This window comes from Dermochelys coriacea, chromosome 8, assembly GCF_009764565.3.
Source record: "Dermochelys coriacea isolate rDerCor1 chromosome 8, rDerCor1.pri.v4, whole genome shotgun sequence".
Taxonomy (NCBI): domain Eukaryota; kingdom Metazoa; phylum Chordata; order Testudines; family Dermochelyidae; genus Dermochelys; species Dermochelys coriacea.
The window spans coordinates 59630400-59654144 of NC_050075.1; the positions used below are offsets into that span (position 1 = coordinate 59630400).

The following is a 23745-nucleotide window of genomic DNA, read 5'->3' on the forward strand; positions in this document are numbered from 1 at the left end:
AGTTCTTCCAGCTTTAACTTAACATTTTACCTTCAGCCAAGTTTGTTCACCACTGGCTGAAACTCAGACATATCCATATAACACCTATCTACTCACATCTACAGTATCTGGATCAGTCAGAAGCTGTGGAAGTCAAAAGTAACAGAAGAATCTGTGCATTGGGAATCCATGGCCTCAATTTAGGAGGCTTGTGACAAGGTGCTAAGCAGAAAACTAGGGAGCTGAATTGGAGCTGGGTAGACCACCTGGTCCTGATTGGGGAAGCTGGAACAGCTGTGCTGCCTCATCAGGCTGGAGCTGGATAAAAGCCCCAGGGAAAAGATGCTATGGAGGAGCTAGAAAGAGGGAAGCTGCTGTATGTGACAAGAGGATGTAGAGAGCAAGAGCTTGCCTTTTCTGTCCTGCTGGTAGACTATGTATATAGTAGAAAAGTAGTGGGAGCATGGCCTGTGAATAAAAGCACCAGGTGAGCACTACACCAAGGTCTCTGTGGGACTTTCTCAGCCTAGCATGGGTAGGAGCTAGGAGGGCCCTGCAGGGACCCCATTACAAGGCTCGGGGGGGGGGAGACAATCAGGGCTCCACTAGATTTATTAGACGATAGTGCCATAGTTAAGAAAAAAAAAACTAAACTGGGACACCAGAAAGCATAAGCTTTCAGAAATGGGTGACTAATTTGCCATTTAAACAAACAAGCCCCTGAATGAATTTAATTTCCTAGCTATATATTTCATTCCAGTCTTTACTGCTTGTCTTGACATCAATGGGTAAACAATCATAACATTTTGCAAAATGAATCCTAATTTGCTGTACAGTTAGGGTTGCATAATTTCAAGTGTGGTCACATCTTAAGTGCAACCTGCCAAATATGAGTGTTTTTCATTTTTGTTTTGAAATGTCATGATACAGTAAGAAATGCAATATAGCAGAATAATAGACATTTCTTCTCAAAACTGTGGATTCCTGTCTTGGTCAGCTTTGGCAAAACTTTCTATTTAGGAAAAAAATCAGCTGTGTATTATGTTGCCTCATTCTTTATTAATGAGTGAATCTTCATAAACAATCTTTGCTTCTGCTTTTGCGTCTGCTCCCTGCAGGTTAGTCTCTCCTTGAAATGAGATAACACTCAGTCTGTGGCATTACAAATGGCTTTTATGGAAAAACTTATAACAGCACAAATTCTGGACAATATCTTCAGGTGATCAGTAAACAGCAGGAAAGGATGAACTCTTAGGAAATGAGGATGCTATTTTTATGGTAATCTCATTACTGGGAGAAAATGTCAGAATAAAAAGACAATAAATATGAGAGACACAGAAGAGTTTCTAATTTTTTTTAACAAAGTTTTCAGTGAGATGTCAGCCTTTAAGGATGTAAGGCACAATAATGTCTCTGAAGAATAAAGAAAATGCACTGAATAACATCTATAGGCATATACATCATACACACAAATGACATCCAAGAACCACTGAAGACTGTAGCCAAGCTTTGCTATTTATTTCATTGCTGAAACTAAAATAAAGTGTTTTCAGGATGCTGAAATACTTATTAGTAGCATTAAAAAATAAGAGTTGCCATTAAACTTGTTCTTGGTCTCAGGCACTACAAATTTTGAATCCAGCCACGGTGGGGGTTGGCGGTTTCCCAAAGCAAGCTTTTTACCTTTTGGGCTGCTGTACTATATGGTCAGCTGTGGGAATTGCTGCTAATTCTCTGCTATCACACCATATTCCCACTGGCTTAGCAGGGTCAGATAAATAGTAGCTGATGGCACATCAGCTTCCCATTCCTGTCCCACCCCTTGTCTGAGTGACAAGTTGCTAGGCCTGTTGGTGCTTGAACTCCCTGAGACGCTGTCCTTGTCTACGCTACCACGTAAGTTACATCACTTGGGGGTGGGTTTTTTTACACCCCCAAGTGACATAACTTACATCGACTTAGCAGGGTGTCTGCACTGCACTATGTTGGTGGGAGATGCTCTCCTGTCAACAAGCTTCCGCCTCTCATTGAGGTGGATTAATTACATCGACAGGAAAGTGCTCTCTAGTTGTCTTCACCAGACTTGCTAAATTGATGCTGCTGCATTGATTGCAGTGGTGACAATTTAGCACGGTAGTTAAGACCTAAATCCCTGCTTCTTTGCTTGGATATTACTCCTTGCTACCATGCCTCATCCCTGCTGCTGCTACCATTCTTTGTTTCTGGTTCCTCCTTCCTCATCCTGACCCCTGATGCTGATTCTATCTTTGACTTTGGAGTGACATCTGACTCTAGCTCTGGCCTCGGTGTGGCTCTAATTCTGATTCTGGCTCTGATCCCTGGGGTGACTTCTGATTCTGGATTGACCTTTTGGAGTGGCTTCGGACTCTAACTCTGGGTTTAATCTTTGGCGTGATTCCTGATCATGAACCCAACTCCATCCCTGGCTCTGAGCACTAGTTCTGACTGTCTTGTTCTGTGTCCTGACAATTGGACTGCTTTGGAATAGAAAAAGCAGTAACACAATGGTTGTGTATAACCACTGGTTAAATCCATGTTAAAAACTATTACAGTATTTTATAATATGAAGTGTCATGCTCTGTGATTGACTGAATTATAAAGTACATAATGATCATGATTCTATTTTTGATCATGGCATGAAAGATGTTAAACAAGGCACTTTGTTTATAGGCTCTTGAATGTTCTGTTTTATTAATACCTCCTATCATTTTCAAAGAATGAGGATCACAGTTATCTAGTTTACTAGTGCATATATTTAGGCCAAAAATTCCAAACTTGGGTACTTAATGTTAGACAACTAAACCAATATTTAGGCCTCAAAGTGGCCTAAATTTCAGAAATGCTATGAAATCGCAGGTCTCACTGACAGTAGTTTAGATCTAATGAGAGGCTGGAATAATCTCTTAAAATTATCAGAAGTTGTGTGAGTAACATACAGAAGCCTAAGCCAAGCATACATATAAATATATCCCTAGCATGCATCACCTAATTTCACCAGGTGTCTACTTCAGAATTCGAATGAAGCTGAAATGTCTTTCAATCTATACCAAATTTTCCTCTGCCTTTGCAACACAAATGAAATATCTAGTCTGAGTTTTTCTGGCTTATAGGGCCGTTCCTTTAGTCACCAGCTGACCCAGTTCTAGTTCCAATCTGATCAGGTCAGAAAATCTTGCCTGTATTCACAATCATGCTACTGCTGAGATCCAATACAACGATAAGTCAATGCCTGGAAATCCATAGGACTCCTACTTGCAGTGTGATACTGTCCTTTCCCAGTTGTTCTGGCTGATTCAAATTAAACATTTACAGATCCTCATCTCATTGAGCTCTCTTGGTTCTTTCATATAACTTTTACAGATGTCAAGAGGGTCTTTCCCATTGCTGCCTTCAGCTCCATAAGCTACAGTATGGTAGGCCACAAATTATCTTCACAAGGACTTCCCTACTGGGTAATAGAACATATTTTCACCTGTAGTCAAAGCAACGCAGGCACTGAGACTCGGCCTTATAACAGTTTCCTTTTCTTGACGTCTGTCTTTCGGGTCACATGTCCTCCTAGCTGAATTTTTCCCACTGAGTCTGGTTGGCAAAGTCAGCCAGCTACTATACTCTATATGACCTTTTCCCCTTGAGTTCTGATTGGCTCAAGGCCACAATTTTCTGGGCTGAATATGTGCATGAGATGCTGAATTGATTGTCTTTAGTAATGCTAGGTTCCTGGACCACTTATAGCTGAGCTCCCTGGCTTGCTTTCTGCATATTTGCATAAAAAACAGTTGAGTATAACAGATCCTCTCCCTCACTTTATAGTTCAGTTGTGTTTGTATTCTATATAGGCTCTTGTCATAAATATAAAGGGAAGGGTAACCACCTTTCTGTATACAGTACTATAAAATCCCTCCTGGCCAGAGGCATCCTGTTACATGTAAAGGGTTAAGAAGCTCGGCTAACCTGGCAGGCCCCTGACCCAAAGTACCAATAAGGGGACAAGATGCTTTCAAATCTTGGGGGTTGGGGAAGGCTTTTGTTTGTGCTCTTTGTTTACGTGGTTTGCTCTCTCTTGGGACTGAGAGAGGCCAGACAGAAATCCATCTTCTCCAACCCATTCTAATCCAAGTCTTCAATATTGCAACCAGTATAGGTAAGCCAGGCAAGGCAGATTAGTTTTCCCTGTGTTAACAGGGAGGTTTATTCCTGTTTTCTGTAACTTTAAGGTTTCGCCCAGAGGGGGGATCCTCTGTGTTTTGAATCTGAATACCCTGTAAAGTATTTTCCATCTTGATTTTACAGAGATGATCTTCACCTTTTCTTTTTCTTTAAATAAAATCCTTCTTTTAAGAACCTGACTGATTTTTTCCATTGTTCCAAGATCCAGGGGTTTGGATCTTTGATGATTTTGTAAGAAATTGGTTAGAATATTATTCTCAAGCCTCCCCAGGAAAGGGGTTGTAGGGCTTGGGGGGATATTTTGGGGGAAGACGTCTCCAAGTGGTCTCTTTCCCTGTTCTTTGTTTAAAACGCTTGGTGGTGGCAGCATACTATTCAAGGACAAGGCAAAGTTTGTACCATGAGGAAGTTTTTAACCTAAGATAGTAAGAATAAGCTTAGGGGTTTTTTCATGCGGGTCCCCACATCTGTATCCTAGAGTTCAGGGTGGGGAAGGAACTCTGACAGCTCTTATACTGCACCCATCACCCTGGTATTTGCTGCTCCTCCTTTCTCTGGGATTTTAATAAAAAAAATATAGTATAAAAAGATGTGGGCGATGTTACTTTTTGCTAGTTGTGTTGTCATCTTTAAATTTATTCTGGAGCTTGAATAAATTCTGCCAGTTGTTGGCAGTGTGTTTGTTAATGGTTTTTAAATGTGCTTTTAATTGATGAAATGCACCCAGGGGTTTGGAGGTGTGGGGGGGAGACATTATTTATATGCAAGTAAGCTAAAAACTGTTGCCATTAAAGAATGTCACTGAAATGTCCAGAGCACTTTCAACAAAGCCCTTTTCAAATACTGCTTTGACTCTAAGATGACGTGTTTGATCCCTTGAGTGAGATAAGTGAGTATGCAAGTGACTTTAATTTTATTTTCATTCTGACGTTTGGGGTTGACATGATTGCTCTCTATCAACTACAGCCATTTACTTTTGAGTACTTTTTTAAATGCAGATGCCTCCAAAGGGTCATATCCAAGCCAATATGAATTATTTTCATATAAGATTTTGTAAACTACTGTTTCAAATGCTTTACTGAAGTTGAGATATTAATTTAATATATTCTACTGTTCTCTTCAGAATTTGAAATTTAGAGTCACTGGTTTAGAAAATGTTTTGTAGCGGATGGAGGTTCTTGTGGCTTCAGTTATGAAAAATAATCAGTGTTTTAGCTTCAAGGATGGATGAATCAGAGAATAAAAATTAGAAAGGTAACCTCCATCTAGTCAGAGTTCCTGAAGTGGTGGGAGGCTGAGAGTAAATCTCTTTCTAAAGGAAAGAGTGTGTATGTATGTGTGGGTTTTTTTCCGCCAAATTGATACCAGAACTGCTAGGTAGTGTAATATGAATGAGCCTCATATTGGAGTCAGTTATGCTATAAATGGCTTGGATGATTAGCATGGCTATTCTTCTGTGGAAGAGTATCTTTTGGGCTCCAATGATACAGATGTACCCAATGAGAGGCACTTGGTTTTGTGTCCTTTTGAGGGACTGCATTCCCAGAAAGAGCCATATTCCTAGACTATGCAAGGTTAGATTGTGCCAGTACCTACATACAAATGCATGGTGAGGTGAGGGAGAAGGTGAAAAGGAACTTTTCCCAACTATAAGTGACTCGGTAGAGAAGTCAGCTGCAGAAAAAGCTCCCTTCTTGCCCCCCCTCCAGGCACAAGTTGCTTTAAAGATTCAGGAAGGGCTGGATAAGGATGTCTCCTATACTCCTTTGTATACTGAAGAGGATGGTATTAGTTGTTTGTATTGTAATCATGGCTAGGAACCCCAGCCAAGGATCAGGACCCTATTGTGCTAGGTTCTGTACAAACACAAACAAAATGAGGAAAATATTACAACATCCCCAAGGGTAGAGCAATGGACAAATCTGTGTGCACTGCCCTGTGACCCCAAAGTAATTTTGACAGCATCAGCTGGAATTCTGATGGCTACATGACAGATCTGCACACCTGCCCCAGGATACCTGGGCCAATCAAGGGCACAATCTAGCCTAAGTTTCTAACTGCTTTAGCTATTATGTTCTGTTCCCAGTTGAGTTCTATTTTGAATATCTAATTTGGCAAGATTTTTCAACCATGGTCTATCACACAAAATGTATTCAGTTCTAAAACCTGAGGTGTCTGTTTTATTTTTGGGCTCTCATCTCTTGCAGCCCTGGAAGCAGGATAATATAGTTTGTGAGAAGGTCTGCTTTGTTTCATGAGGAGGGACATTAGGGAAACATTTGATACCCGAATGTTGTATCTGTGTCGCACAGTATATTGCCTACTTGAATGTACATTTATTCAGATCATAGAAATAAATAAGATATAATGTGTTAAAGTACAACGAGATACTTAATGAATTATGGCAGTTAAACAATGTCTGATGGTGCACTACTTCCAGATTAATCTGGTTCCAAATGTACCTCTTTGGAAATGAAGTATCTTGTCCAAAATTCTAGCATTCTGAAAAACATACTAGGCCTTTTCTACACGATGGAATGTGGTGAAATTGTTATTTACCTAACTGTATTTTTTTTAATATGTCATTCATGGGTGAGTCATGGCCAGTTTTGTAGTTTCAGATAAGGTCTCACCAGTCTGTTCTGTAACCGCTTCAAATCAATAAGCATGCCTTTCTTATTCCCAGAGGATGGGAGCTTATAGCATATACAAACTAAGCCAACCAGCATGTCTCCACTCAGATCAGGAGCAGGGATTGCAGACCGTGTCCTCTTTATACTTATAGGACATGTGGGTGGTAATTCAGTACAAAACCTCTTTAAACCAGGCTGTAAGTTTATTTTAATGAAAAAATTGTATGCCACCTTCTCTTTGTTTTCAAGAAATCAATGCAGTGACAAGTCTACAGACTTTTTATGGTGGGCAGATTGTCTGCTGGTGCAGATCAGCATAGTACCATTGAAGATCATGGAGCTACGCTGATGTACACACGCTGAAGATATATTGATGAAACCAAAAATGAATGAGGGTACAGAGAAGGGAGATAGAGAGAGAAATCAGTAGCACTGCATGTGACTGACAAACACAGTAAGCTTGAATTATAATTAATTTGTTCATGGGCAGTAGAAGTGAATGGAGACCTCAAAGGCAAGAATGTAAACTCTATGGCAGAATATTAACATGGAAATCTTTCTGTTGATCTCTTCATCACATCAAAAGAGCATGGATCTGTAATGGCAACTCGTTATATCTGCTACATTACACTGTATCACCACTTCAGTTGTATGCACCCAGCTATTCACAAGGTAGTAAGGAAAACTATAGGGGAGATGTTGCTTGAGGAGTTAAAAAATAAAATGATAATACTCCAAATGGATATACACTTAATGCTGGTATTTCCATAGTGTTTGAATTTCATAGGCACTTTTAGCACTAAGGTAATATTCACTAGTTCACAGATGAACAAAACCAGCTTTGACCACTTATTTGGGATCAAGCTGAAAAATAAATTATCTCAAAGAATAAGGGAATACTATGAAACTTCTGTGCAAGTATGACTTGAATAGAGATAACATGCACTGACCAAGAACTGAAAGCCTTTCTTGGATAAGCCAGTTGCATGAGCCGCTGAATTTAAGAAATCCCCTCTTTAGGAGAACAAATGCTTTCTGTTTGTATTACAAATTCTAAATACATGTCTCCTCACCCACCAATCTACACTAACCATTTCTGAAAGAGATGAAATACTCTTATCTTGCCAAAAGTGTCAGCTCAATCTGCATTCATGACATTTCAGATTTCGAAATTGCAGACTCACTAATGCCACATACTGCAGGGGAGAAAAGTCCTTTATCCAAGCAATACAAGTATATTTAGTTTTTGATAATAAATATGATATTCTGTTACCATACTTCATTTACAGACATTCATTTCTAGTTTTCAAATAAAAGATACTATGCAGATGTACTTCAAATACCCTGAAATAGGTACAAGCCTTTGTGATTTTTCTCAGTTTAGATGCCAACAGTTTTGATTTGTCACTCATATCTACAAAATGTTTTTGACAACATTTGAATCTGCTAAGTTATTCCATAACTAATACAGACTGGTTCTGCTCTCAGTTACCCCAAGTGTAAATCTGGAATGACTCCAAAAATCAGTATAGGTAATCTGGATTTTCTTCATTGGTAAAAACAGAATTTAGTCCTAAATATACTCATTGTATTAAATATAATTCACTGAAAATTGCAGACTCTTAAATAAAATCTCTTACCAGTACAATAATGAAATGACAGTTATCTTTATTTCAATATGGGCATCTTGGGGGGGGGGGAATGATTCAGATGCAGTTGAAGTTTGTTTTTGTTTGAGATCGCTCTCACGGATTAAGACGAAGAATATTTGGCACCAGATTTTGTGTTCCCCTCCAGCTCCTTCACCCCACTCCAGCAACGTAAAGATGCCATTTGACTGGTAGAAATTGTCCTTGAGAAATATCCCCAGAGTAGGATGGTTCATCAGGCAATGTAGAGCTCCTGGAACTGCTGTGTATCATTCCTGCTGTAGGGGGACATATGGGGACATGTCTGGGAAAGGAGTGTGGTAGGGCACAGATCATTACATTCCTTTCTCAACTGCCAGAACAACCCATACAGTATTACAGTTGAGTTTCAATTAGAGCCCCCCAGAGGCTTCTCTAATTTGTGTCATGGGCCAGGTATGCCTCTGAATAGCCCCAGAAAAAGGGGAAGGTGTAAAGGTGGTCCTAAAGCAATCTTTACCTCTTATAGCAACCCTATGCTCTGCTCCTGCATTGAGTAGAGCTCAAAAGGAAAGGAGAATCTGTCCTCTGTTTATTTTGTGCTATATTTATGCTAATACCCAGCATGTGAGGAAATAAACAATGGCAATAAGAGCCACATTCCATCTAATGGTATTTCCCTTTGACTACAATGCAATATTCCATGGTACAATTTTAATTTTTTTTTTCAGGAATGAACATTGTACTTCATTCAACTCAAGCATTACAAATTGTATTTGTTCCTTCCCTGTGGCCAACATTCACAATGAGGGTGGGACACTAGCACAAATTAAGTTTCATAAAAAATAATCTTCAGCCTCAAGAGAGGAGTCGTGTGCTGTTGCAGATTGACCAGATACTGGAAGCCACCCAAACCAAGAGCTACAGTAATGGAAAGAGAACAGCAAGTGCTGACTGCTCCATTTTACTGTCCCTGAGCTGTTGAAGTGAACATACTAAAAAGGCTGCTGTCACACAGTATTCTGTGCTGTGCATACTATTTACTAACCCACACTGTTTTCTTTCCAATTCAAAGCTCGATCCTGCAAGGATTTACTCTAGGTGTAGTGTTCGATATTCTGAGTAGTCCTACTGACAATAGCAATTCCAGGCTTCCGATTGACATCTCTTTTATAGTACGGAGGTTCAAATTCAAGTGCCCATACTGATCTCAACTGTGTTAAAGTGGCACTATAAATATTAAATAGTTAATGTAACATCAACATCATTTCGCTTTCCATAGCAGTGTCCTGTTAAAAGAATACTAATAAATATTTCCTGTCAGGCCATTATTAGCTTTCTGGAAGAGAAAGCATGATCCAGTGATCAGGGGCTAGGAATTCTGGAGACCTGGCTATGATTCGCTGCTATGCCACATATCTTGTATGTCCTTGAGTAAGTCATTTAGTCTCTGTGTGCCTTTATTCTTCATCTGGGAATAATGGTATTTCCCTACCTCACAAGAGTGTTGTGAGGATAAATACATATAAAAGGATTGTGAGGTGCACAGATACTACACCCATGGAGACTGTATACATACTTTAGATACCTAAGTATGTATACTTTGTTTAATCATCAGTTCATCCAAGGGTATTTATAATCTGTAGTATATTTCACTGACTGCATAGCCCTTGACAGTGTGTGTTGCTTCAGGAAAATGAAGTACAATGGAGGATTTATTTTATTCCTTTTAAAAAATAAAAGATGGTGGTCGATTTTCAAACTATTCATCTGTGCATAGCCTTTAATAGATTGGTGGGTGGAGTCAAACGTATGTTTGGTTGATGCATTTTGTTCCCCTCTGCCAGTGGAACTGGATGCCAGCATATGGTCCAATATTTTGCAGAGAAGAGAAATGGCTGTTTTAAAAGAGCCATACTCAGTTTACTGATTCAGATGAAAGCTTGTTCATCCTTGTTTTCTGTTTATGTGCTAGAGCTCTGTGAAATAATCATCACAACATTTAAAATGCTGACTCTTTCCCCTCCCCCTCTTTTCTGAAGGTTTCTACAGATCCTGGAGTGTTTTGGTGCTGAACTCTATACCCCATGCAAAAATTTATCCACCCTCTAGATGCCTGCAGTATGTGTATGTAGCTAGGATTCACACTCCTAGCTCATAGTATAGATCGCATCTTAGAGAGCTGCAAAATCATGCAACTTTAAAACTGTACCTGTACAATGGAATGTGTTGTCTCAGGCAGAACAAATGGAATGCCTGCTTCCAGAGCACTCCTCCCATCCCCTACAGACATGAGGCAGCAGGAACAATATTGTGCAAACTAACCAATGTTCCCTTTATCTTTTTTACAGGCTGTGTACGCAAAATGCAAATTCTTCTGTGCAAATGTTTGTACGCACGGTGTCTTGGGGTGTGTGTGTGTGGGGGGGGTTAGGATCTGTGTGTGCGTGCACATGGACACAGCTTAGAGAGAACAGTGAAACCAACCCCTGGAAGCTTTCCTTGGCCCCCATCTGAGATGCCAGAAAGGTCATGAGGGAAAAGAAGTAGCATCAAACAGAAGTTTAGAGTATGTCTACACTAGAAGCTGGGTGTGATTCCCAGATTGCAAATATATACTCATGCTAGCTGTTATTTGAGCTAGCATGCTAAAAATAGTGTAGACATAGTAGCATAAGTAATGTTTGTGGTGCCATGGACTAGCTGCTCTGAATGGGGTTCAGGCAAGCTTGTACTCAGGGCAACTAGCCCTTGCTGTCAGTCCCTGCTGCCTATGCTACCATTTCTACACTACCATTTTAGTGTGCTACCTCAGAGAAAGCTAGCTTGAGTATACGTAACGGGCTAGGAATCACACCCCAAGCTCATACAGATGTAGCCTTAGAGAGCTGCAAAATCATCATGGTGTGACCTCATGACTCATCAATGATGTTACATGATTTATTTTGGTTTCCAATGATAGCATGGTTTCAGAGTAGCAGCCGTGTTAGTCTGTATTCGCAAAAAGAAAAGGAGTATTTGTGGGGCACCTTAGAGACTAACATTTATTTGAGCATAAGCTTTCGTGAGCTACAGCTCACCTCATCGGAAAAGCATCCGATGAGGTGAGCTGTAGCTCACGAAAGCTTATGCTCAAATAAATGTTAGTCTCTAAGGTGCCACAAGTACTCCTTTTCTTTTTGCGAATACAGACTATCGGCTGCTACTCTGAAACCTAACAGCTGCAATTCTACTGATATAATGTAAACTAGAATGAGGATAAAATCTGATAGCCATGATGGGGGGGAATGCCTTTTAATTCTGAAGACTAATGCTTCTGTTATTTAAATTCTAATAAAATGATTGATTTGAGTAAACCAGACATAGCAACCACTCCAAGGGTTTGTGAGCCATATTAGCAATATGAATGAGTAAATGGCAAGTTCTTAAGTATATATAAATATTCTCTATCTAAAACTTTTCCTATTACTTTGTGTATGAGCTCTTGGCAGGCAGATAGAAGTAAAAAAATTGAAAACTTATTTATGTCCAAAGTACTCTGCAGGGAGGTTGGGGGAACCTGCTGTATTAATTTAGATGGACTTTATGGACCAAAGGTGTTAAGTCAACTGCTGTCCAATATTAAACAGTGTTAAACAAGTTCAGAGTTTAGTATACAGAGGCCTTAGTACTACTAATAAAAAAAAAATTAACCTTTTATTAAAGATGCAGAAAAAGTAAATCTGTTATAGCATTTCAAATGTAAAGTATTAAATAAAACTTTCATTTTAGTATCATTTCTTGTTTCCTTTCCCTTTAGCTGGAGAAAGTTTTAGAACTCCACTCCAGCCCAGCGCACCCCATTTGGCAGTCTTTTAAATGGTATCAACTATGGTAATAACTGTCCTTTTGCAGAAAAGAGAAGCTAGTTGTGATGTGCTGGAACTGTTGTAGCTGCTGCTGTTAAAGTCTGATCCCGTTTCATCTCAGGCAGTGTTTATGATTCAACTGGAGCTGGTAAGGGTGACCAGTATCATCTGGATCCCTTTCTCTGCCTTGATTTGTTCAGGACATCCTTCAGGATTAGAACTAAAAAGGTTTGGGGGGTCTCAGAATTCAAGCTGTGATGGGACAAGTGTTTGTGCATGTCCCCTCTTCGTGGGTATGGGAAAAGCAATCAACAAAGTATTTATTTTGTCCACTGATGTTCCACAATGGTTCGTCTGATGTCTTCATTTGTTGGGCATGAGATGACATCTTTTGTGGTAAATTAGTATTTCACACCTGGTAATGCTTCTCTCCTGATTGTGGGCACTTCTGGTTTCATAGCAAACACTGAAATATTGCCGTATAACATAGGATATAGATGCATTAGTTGAGAATAATGGATGCAGCAGCTTAGAAACCTTTCATATAGTCAAAATTCTAAACTCGTATCTAAAAATCAAATACCTATTTTAACAATATGAACACACAGGTGAGCCATACTGGTTTCCAAGTGTGCATTTGCCAGTGTTCAATGAGGGGTAGGAGCCTTGGCATGAGCTAGCACCTGGACTAGTGTCACAACTTTGAGCTCTAACACCTGCTATCCATATTTTCAAGCAGAAATCCAGGAGCCAGACAAATGGTGCTACTGAAAAAACAAAGATTGCAGTCATTATATAGTGTATTATCAAATATGAAATCTAGCCTGAAGGTGCCACCTGTATAGGGGAGGAAGTGGTTCATTTTCCATGCAAGTTCAGCCCTTGGGTGCTATAATGAGACTGTAAACATGGCTATCGGTTCTGGCTATGGTTCGTATTTTTAATGCTGTGGATACCACTCCTTTAGGAATGGAATGAGGTCATCAGTTCCTTTTACACTGCCCACTAAACGGATGACTTTCTGAAGATGTTTGATGTGGTTGGGGTTTCAACTCTGAAGTCTGAAGAATGTATGACCAATATTGTACTTTGAAGGTTCATTCAGTGACCTGATCAGTAGGGTGGAAGGGAGCACTGTCAGGAAGATGTCTGTGGTAAGAATACTAATTACAGTTAAGCAAGAAAACACTGTATAACTGAAAATACTGGAATTATTTTGTCGCTATATTAATGGACTTGCTCCAAAACTCTCATCTTCAAAGACTAGGATAACAGTGGGAATGTAAATGTAGTGCAAATGTGTGGCCAACTAATTATATGCTAAAATAAACAGGTCTGCGATATGGCACTGTTCCTAGTGAAATCAACAACAAAGCTCCTGTTGAATTCACTAGGAGCAGGCTTGGAACCTGTATTACAACTAGGGAGCTTGCTCTTGAAAAATTAATGTCAGAGGCTTCCAATTTTTTTTGCCTACTTTGTTGTTCTATATATTTTTGTTACGATTCCAGATCCAGTTATTTCAAAATAGATATGGACCAAAACTGGTGTCATTTGTCTAAACCTCCTGAATTTTAAAGGTTAAGGTAACATAGGAATAAAAATCCTTACCATCCTAATTTGGCAGACCCAAAACTTGATCACTGAGGTATTGTAAAATCAAAAGCCCTTCTCAGTGTGTCCCCATCTCTGCTTGCTATACCAAGAGATATTGCTATATAATTTAAGTAAATGAAACATTCTTTTTCAAAGCTAGAGTTCCCACCAAGAATGCATTTTGAAAATATGCTTCCAGGAAAGTAGCCATGTTTGCTATTGCTATTTTTCACCTTTGTAAAAGAAAAGGATTTAATTTACTATATTATTTTAATAAGATTTCATGCCGTACTTTGCAGGTTATTTTCAGGCACTAAACACCAAGCCTAGTTGTCAGTAAAACAGTCATTTCTATGCTTTTACAAGCAAAGCAGACTGTTGAACAGAAGATAATTTGAAACTGAGCTTGCCTAAAATGACACATATTTTTCTAATGTAACTGAGAAAGTATTCTTCTGAATTGTGTGTGTGTGTGTCTTTGAAATCCAGGATATTTTGCAACTTATCTGTACTACATAAAAGCTTTTCTGCAGAAATGATCAGGTCCCCACTCACCACAATGTTTTAGATCTATTAAAAGCTAAAAGGTTGCCAGTCACATGCAGTACAGTAGCAGTTCTCTATCAGACAGGAACTGAATAAACTTGAAAACAGCCTGCCTTTAGGGTTTTCAGAGGCCCTTGGGTATGATGGGTGTTCACTATTTTGGTATCTGCCCTTCCCATAGGTGGCAGGTCCAAACAGTTATCCAGTGTGCACACAGGGGTTCAAGTATTTTTGACTAGAAACAATGCATCTGCAATAAAGTACTTAGAGGAACAAATACATAGATTTGCACCCACAATGCAAGTACAAACTACCTATGAGAGAGTGTGCAATCCCATGCAGTATCTTTGGAGACCATTGTATACCATTTTACGAATGCTCTACATATCATTGTGGGCAAAGAACTGTACTCAACTCCATATGGCGGCGCTACCATAGCTCCTCCAGGAGTGGGTTGCATATATCAGTTCAAATGGGTATCAGAGGCCCAAGGAAATAAACAAGGGGCTTTGTGCATAAGATGCTCAGTTTAAATAGATTCAGGGCCTTCTTTCTGATCCAGCAAATGAACATGCCCTTTTTTCAAAGGGATGTTGTGGGGCAATCCTGCTGAAAGTGTTGGAATTACTTGGCCTGCTAGACTTCCCCTTGTGGAAGATGAATGATTTCTGATATGTTTCTTAGTGTGTGTTTCCTCTGTATAATTTTGTCCTCTATGTAAACTTACTCTACTTATGAAGGTTGTCTGGCTAATGGTAAGAGAAGTGTCCTTTGTCCTTGGAGAGAAACTAAGGAACATTTGTCAGACCTGTTTGGGACAATCACAGTAAAGTGTCGGGGCTACCACCTAAAACCCTTGTCAGAGGAGAGTTGGATGCAGGTGCCTGTCCAGAGTGAGATGAAAGCTAGAGGCCTGAGATTTGAGGGCCAGTCTTTGAGCAGGGTTTGGAGAGGGGTTAAAGATGCAGTTGTTCTGACACTGTGACAGTTCCCACGGAAAAGAGGCAGACATATCAAAATCTGGCCCTTGAAGACTGTCTCATGGTTGGAGTAGGAGGTAGGGAGTCAAGCTCCTCAGTTCTATTCCTTACTGATATACTGTTTGATTATGTGTATTACATTTGCCTCTTTGTGCCTTAGTAGAATCCTGTAGGCTATGTATAATACTTAGTTTGAAGTGTAGACTGAGACTTAATTTCAATAAATGTTTGTAAAAAGATATTCACACAGGGCTGGAAGGGACTTCAAGAAGTCCTCAAATCCTACCCCCTCTGCTGAGACAGGACCAAGTAAACATAGACCATCTCTGACAAGTGTTTGTCCAACCTGTTTTCAAACACCTTCAGTAATGGGGATTCCACAACCTTCTTTGGAAACCTACTGTAGAGCTTACGTGCCCTTAGAGTTAGAGTTTTTTCCTAATATCTAACCTAAATCTCCAATGCTGCACATTAAGCCCACAACTTCTTGTCCTATCTTCAATGGACAAGTAGAGTGGGACAAGTATTTCCCTGGTCTTACATACAACACTCCTGTTAGTATACCTCAGGAAGATATCCTTTTTCACAGCTACATCACATTATTGACTCACAATTAGTGATCCACTATAACCGCAGATCCTTTTCAGCAGTACTATCACCTAGGCAATAGTTTCCCATTTTGTAGCTGTGCATTTGATTTTTCCTTTCTAAGGCTATGTCTACTCTACAGACCTTAAAGCAGCACAACTGTACTGCAAGAAATGTGCCGCTGTAAGGTCTCCTGCGTAGCTGCTCTATGCCAGTGGGAGACACTCTCCAACCAACATAGTGCTGTCCACGTTGATGCTTTTGTTGGTGAAACTTGCATTGGTCAGGGGGTGGGTTTTTTTCCACACCTCTGACCAACAAACATTTTGCCGACAAAAGTGCTAGTGTAGACAAAGCCTAATTGAAGTATTTTCACTTGTCTTTACTGAATTTCACCTTGTTGAATTCAGACCAATTCTCCAATTTGTCAAGGTCATTTTTAATTCTAATTCTGTCCTCCAAAGTGTGTGCAAACCCTACGAGATTCATGATATCTGCAATTTTTTCAAGCATATGCTCCACTCCATTATGCAAGTCATTCATGAAAATATTGAATAGTACTGGAACCAGGATTGACTGCTGTGGGACCTGAGTAGATTGACAATGAATACTGATAACTGCTTTTTGAATATGGTCTTTCAACCAGTTGTGCACTCACCTTATAGTAATTTCATCTAGACCACATATGAGAATGTTACTTGGAACTAACTAGGCCAAAAGCCTTACTAAAATCAAGATACATCACATCTACTCCTTCCCCTTTTTCCACTAGGCCAGTGACCCTGTCAAAGAAGGAAATTAGGTTAGTTTGGCATGATTTGTTCTTAACAAATACATGCTGGCTAGTCCTTTTTAACTCTTTTATTCTCCAGGTGCTTATAAACTGATTGTTTGTTAACTTGTTCCAGTATATTTCAGGTGTCAAAGTTTGGCTGACTGTTCTATAATTCTCTGATTCCTTTTTTGTTCCCCTGTTTAAAGCTAGGTGCTATCTTTGCCCTTCTCCAGTCTCCTGGGACTGCAACCATCCTTCAGCAGTTCTTGAAGATAATTGCTAATAGTTCTGAGATTGCTTCAACTAATTCCTTAATACTCTACAATGAAGTTCATCAGGCCCTGCTGACTTGAATACATCTAGCTTATTTAAATAATCTTAACTTTTTCTTTCCTTATTTTGGCTAAGGGTCAGATACTGATACCCTTCTCTTCCCCAGCCTGAGTAGCATCATACTCTGCAAGTAGGCCCATAGAAGCCAGTGGGATTACTCATGGAGTAGGGTGCTAATCAGCATGAATAAGGGTATCAGAATTTGGCCCTAAATGGAAAATGGAACTGAGAATTTGCAGGAAGCTTGACCTAGTTAATTGAATTTCACTAAGAAGGGTGTTCATATAATGTATATTTATCCACAAATATGAGTGTATGGACACTGAGCTATATTTTGCATTCAAATATATTAATTTACAGGAACTGAATATATTTCATGTTACAGTACTGAGAACTAAAATGTAATCAAATTCCATAAAAGGATTTTAAACTTATGTGTTCCTGTATGGCATTCTCGCATACCATCATTCACCTTGGATAAAGGTACTGGTTTCTAGAAGGCTAAAGCATACTGTTTTAAGGCCTGACAGTAAACCTAAGGGAGCAGACAACAAGAAAATAATATCTATTTACATTAAGCTGCTTTTTGTAAAATTACTCCCACCCTGTATAGAATATAAGAGTATCATCAATGTTTTGGCAATTAGCTGCATCAATGATTTTATTTTGAGGAAATGTGGCATTCTGAAGAGTTGTTTATAAATTTAGATTCCTGCTAAACTCAAGCTATCTGACAAAGCTTCATGACTCATTTCCCACTTGCTTTTTCAGATGTATCGCCCAGGTCTATTAGGAGAGCGAATCCATCCCTCATTATCCTTGGGATACTGACACATCTGATGAATCAGAATTGACATCAGGAAGAATGGTTTCTTTCTTCTGTCTTAATTTTAATCACTGATTTGTATGAAGCAGTGGCACTTTATTGAAAATAAATGTAAACCACAGCTAGCTAATTCAATTGTTGTTTGTGATGAAAGATGATTTTCTTTAGCTCTGTGCAGACAATGAAGTTTTTCTGTTCAGCTACTGGTGTTTCAGTTTTACTCAGCACCTCTTATTATGGCAGGGCTTAGTCAGAGTCAACATTACTACATATGCCAATTTATATCTATTTGCTGTTATCTATTGCTCCAAATTACCCATTTTTGTGAATATCTAACTGATGAGACAAACCAGTGACCAATATTTAGATAAGAAATATTTCTAGAAAATAATGATCAGAACTGTCTTTCATATACCACTGCTTGTATTGCTTGGAGAGTCATCTAGCATTTCATAAATAAACATAAGCGGTTTATACATCCTTCAAATGAACACCTTTAAAATGGATGATTGCATGGCAGACAGATGTGCATCTTTTATGCTAAAAACCTCATTGTACTTAGAAATCCCTTGGTCTGGCATCTGACTGACAGGGAAGAATTGTATTATGGTAAAGGCACTAGATTAGGATGCAGGAAATGTAGGAGATGTCTGGCAGAATAAGGAATTGAACCTATGTGACCTTGGGTGAAAATCTCTGTGCCTCACTCACCAATCTGTAAAATGGGGTGATGATGCTTGGTTTCTCCTACTTTTGTCCATTTTGCCTATTTAGGTGGCAAGCCCTTCTGAGCAGGGTCTCTCTCGGGGTGGGGGTGTGTGTGTGGGGGGGTGTGTGTGTGTGTGTGTGTACAGAGCCTAGCATAATGAAAGCCTTGAATACTTGAACACTACTTATGGTAACAAAATACAATTTGAATAAATTGTTACAACATAGCTATAAATCTAGTATCTGAAACCTTATAACACATTCAGTTTCCCTCATAATGTGTGCCATGCTTCAGGAAAAAGTTTATGAATAATCTGGCCTCTTTTTAAGGCTCAGGAGCACAGCAGCATGTTAATGAGGAATATCATTTTAGAAGGGCCTTCAGGTTAGATAATAGGAATCCTGAGTTGAAAATGTGTGGATTGTTTTCTTGGATGTGAGGGCAGTGTAATGTACTGATTAACCTGTTTGTATACTACAGCTGTTTGCTGGCTGGAATATCTGACCACCTCAAGTATAAATATTTGTCACTCTAACTGGGCCATAGAGAATACAAGTACTACTACTTCATTTAAGAAGCACTGACTTCCACAAATAATTAAGCAAATCTCTTATGAAACTATAAGAGCAGGGAGACTAACAGAAGGTAGAAGCTCAGATGAAGATTGTCTTCAACTCAGGGAAGGTTCCTGTTGTGATTTGTATGTGATTCTGCTCTGGAGAAGTCCTTTTCTCTCAAGGCAAGCATAATATGTAACTTGTTTGACCAAGGTGACAAGCATGTGCTTAAGTTTCATTGATTTCTATTTTTAATTTTTTACCATTTTCTAAGTAATACCTTAATCATATGCCCAATTCAGATGGATGCAAGTGCATGTTAAGCATTAAACTCCTGTGTAAGTATTTTGCTGAATCAGAGCCCAAGTTGTTAGCTCTTAAAGGGTGTGTGTGTAAAATATTATTATTTTACATAATATTACAATAATATTATTGAGATGGATGCAAGAGCATGTTGAGCATTAAAGTCTTGTGTAAGTACTTTGGTGAATCAGGACCCAAGTTGTTAGGGGTGTGTGTGTGTGTGTGTGTGTGTGTGTGTGTGTGTGTGTGTGTGTGTGTGTGTAAAATATTACACACACACACACACACACACACACACACACACACACACACTCCTAACAACTTGGGTCCTGATTCACCAAAGTACTTACACAAGACTTTAATGCTCAACATGCTCTTGCATCCATCTCAATTGGATATAGATAGATACACCTTAAGAGCTAAGAGAGATTTCACTTTATAATTGAAAATTTCATAGCAATGTATTACTGTTAATGCTCAATGATTGTGTATGGTTTAGTATTTAGGTTTCCATGTAAATACTGTTGTAAATAAACCATGGTGTTCTGTATTTATAACCAGTGAGTGTTGCCTATTTGAAAAGGGTACTGCTAACTTGAGAGATCTAGCTTCAGAATATACTTAAGCCAGAGGCAATATGGGCCAGGGATGGGCATCTAGTGCAAAGTAGTTAAGCCAAATTGGCACAGGAGACAGAGATGTAAGCAACAGATCAGATTCTAGCACCTGTTATGGTACCTTTCTTCCATTCCACTGGTGATAAAGCATAATAATGCTGGCTTCCTCAGCCCCCTAAGGATTCCTCTTGTGTAAGAAGAATCAGGTGACATACAGCTGACATGATCAGTTCTATGATGCTCCTTTTCTTTGCCCCTACCTCTGGGGTGTGGTCAACTCTTGCTCTGATCTGATAAACCCCAGAGGTTACAATGGTCCCTTGAGGACCATTGGCAGCTGGGAACCTACTTACAGCACCAAGGAGACCACTCTGAATTGTGCGGGGGTTGAAAAAGTCCCATGCTTTCAGAGGAACTACTCATACAAATAAGTTCTAAAGACTGTGCTTTATTTTAAGTGGCTTGAGGCCTTCAGTTCAGTAGGCACCACTCACGTGCATAAAGTTAAGCACATGCTTAAATGTTTGCAGAATTGGAGCCTTATGTCCTAGCTCTCATAAATAACATAAGCAGTCTTGGGATCAAATAAATCACACACATACTCTCTAGTGGTTATAAAAACAAAAAGAAACCAGGACACATTTCTATTTCCCACTCATTATTGGGGGGATGGGAGGAGACAGTTACACAATCTCTAATCATTTTACTGATTGTACTCTTCTATAAATTGTTGCCATTTGGCAGCAGAGAAGTGCTATGTCTAATTAAGCCACTTTCCCAATTTCCACTTTAATCCAGTCATTGTTAGCATCACAAATCTTTTTAGTCTTCCTTTGATACATACATGCTTATAGCAACTACTCCTTTCCTTTCTATCACGTATATTCTTCTTTGTACAGAAGATTTTTACAAGCATTGCATGGTTTTATTATTCCATATGAGATTGACATCTTTTTTTAAAAAAGTTAAAAGCTAAAGAAAACACAGCAACAAGCAAGGCAAAATAGAAATGGATGGGCACTAAACTAAACTACCTACTATACAGGAGGAAATCTATTTGTTTCAGGAGATCAACCTGACTTGCCAATTAGACATGAAGATCAGATAGCAGGTTTTCAACTTGCTTATGTTGTTGGCCAGAAGGCAATAGGAACTTCTCTCCTAATTTTCCTGCAAATCTCTGAAAGATACAGAGATTAGAATTAAAATAAATTCCTACTACACATGTGACATCAAATACCCTTTGATCACTTGCAGAAGCTTCACCTCAACTGACAACCTCATCTTTGTGTCAAAAATTAAAGCTTCTCAAATCTTTCCATCCAACTTTGCTCTCACCACACTGAATCTAAATTTCCTCAAATACTTTTGCCAAATCAGCCTGGCTAATAGCCAATTGGCCTTGAAAGATAACTAGTCTTCCTAGTGGTACTGGTGGGCCTGACAGATGAAGTAAGAGACTTCTGCTGTTAGGATTTGATATAATGCCCATTGAAGTCAGTGGAAGAATTTGTATTTAATTCAATGGGCTCTGGATTGGGCCCTTAGTCAATTTGCAATTTAGTGTCATAAATCTAGCAGAAAGCTGCTTTTATTATACATTCCAGAATTCCTATAGCAGGTAGTCTGTTGGCAAAAAAATAAGCCTTCTGTTGTTCAGCTGATGAATATGCCACTTTCCTTTCTCTATTCTGGAGTAGACAAATATCCTTGTATTCAGAGGTTCCTTCTTCAGTTCTTTCATAAGCATAGCCAGTTATCAAGTCAAGGTACAACCAAGGACTAGTACAGATTCTGGGTGTAAAATCCAATTTCACAATGGAAAGAGCTGGTGAGCGTTAATAATCATAATGTATTTCACTTGCTGCAAGGATACTCAAATGGGTGAATGATTTAAAAAAAATTGGTGTCAGAGGACAGAGTTCTAAGTATTCAGCAACACAGAAAAGGCAAAATTGTCTAAAATTTCAGCAGTTTCCCTTTAAATGTCTAAAAAATGGAACAAAACTAAATACTTTTGTAAGATTGTAGAAATTAGAGTTGAAAATGTTCAGGTTGTTGATCACACTTTATATTAAGGTCTCATTTATAAATGATTATAAAGGATGAATAGCATGGTACATGTAGTATGTGTTATAGATGTTTATAAACCACAGTAATAAACAAGCTATGGACCTATGGGACTTTATAACAATTGATTGACCATTCCATCTATTAATCATTTATGAATTACTTATAAATAGAACTATAGTAAAATGTGTGACCAAATAATCTAATCTAATTCCTCTATTAATTCAAGATTTTCCCTTTAATATATTTTAGTGTATCCCATTTTAGCTTTAAGAAATGAGGTTCCTATTAGAGCTGTGAAAATGCTGCAGGTACTGGTATACATGGTGTCATGAAGTGGGACTACAAATTTTATTGGGTAGAACCTCTTTCAAACCTGAGCTGAAGTTTGTATTCAGTAACAAACCAAAATGTCAGGCAATTTGAGTGTCTAATATTTGGTGCAGGTCTGTCTTTTATTGCATCCCTTGGAAGTTCGTGTAACCACCTGTTAATTTTATCTTCCTTGTCTAAAATAAAATTGAAATGATTTTGTTGCTTGGAATGAGACATTTTGTATTGGTTCTGTGTAGAAATCATTCAAATTTCTAGACAGGTTGATATTAATGTCCAATAAATAAAATGGAATAAAAGGAATAAAATGTCCAATAAATGAAAACCTAGTACAGATATAAATAAATAAAATCTAAACATTTGGCCAGTTTTAGGATGGACTCTTTATAACATTTATTGTCAATATATTGATAAATATTCTCTACATTTACCTTCCTTATCGAGGTCTGAATTGTGTTCAAGCTGGAAAGGGAGAATCCGTTCTATTTCACTAGCATGCCAAAAGTAAGTGGTCAATCCCTTATGCTACTCATGGGTCCATGCTGCTTCTGCATGCTGATACACAAGGGACAGTATACCAATGTAAGCATGGGGCAGTAGGCAGGTCCACCTTGCAACATATTCCCCTTTCCTATCAGCCCTGAGAGAACCTCTCACAGACAGCTGCCAGATTCCAGCTGAGTAGAGCAGGAGAATAAGGCTTCCCTCAGTTACCCCACCCCCTCTTTCTGCTAAATTCATGGGAAACTGTCCCAACTTAATAGTCTGCAGAGTTCATTTGGATGTTGATTTCCCTTCTGTACTGTGGAGCCTGTGCTTCCAGGGGAGTTTTGAAGGCAGAGATAGTACAGGAGGCCTGGAAGTTTAGCTTCTGAGGGACCCATCTTGTCTAGGGGGCTGTAGGACTAGACAACAGAGAACAGGTAATGGGCATCTGCATGGATACCATTTGACTCCTACAAATACCTCTAAATTTGCATTGATCTCAAGGGATTTGTGGGTTAGTGGAGTGGAGAGTCTCCAGAATGAGTAGGAATGGACTTTCCTGTTTCATACCTGGCTTATTTTTATATACAGTAAAGGAAAGAGGGGATTGTTGCATTCAGCTTTTAGTCCTTTTTCTGTCAAAATTCCAAGGGCCAGAACCTCAACTGATATAAATTGATGTAGCTTCACCAAAATAAACCAAGCTATGCTGATCTATACCAGCTGGGCATCTGAAACCCGATGCCT

General features: G+C 39.0%; 1 protein-coding gene and 1 long non-coding RNA gene across 4 annotated transcripts in view; one reads left to right on the forward strand and one right to left on the reverse strand.

Annotated features, from left to right (window-relative positions):
* BRINP3 (BMP/retinoic acid inducible neural specific 3) overlaps window positions 1-23745 on the reverse strand; it is a 298580-nt gene that overhangs the window by 188624 nt on the left and 86211 nt on the right. The gene's annotated exons all lie outside the window — the stretch shown is intronic.
* Window positions 345-19692, forward strand: LOC119860726. Its single transcript, XR_005294616.2, has 4 exons — window positions 345-466; window positions 12326-12427; window positions 13247-13433; window positions 17869-19692. It is a non-coding gene; the product is annotated as an uncharacterized LOC119860726 (long non-coding RNA).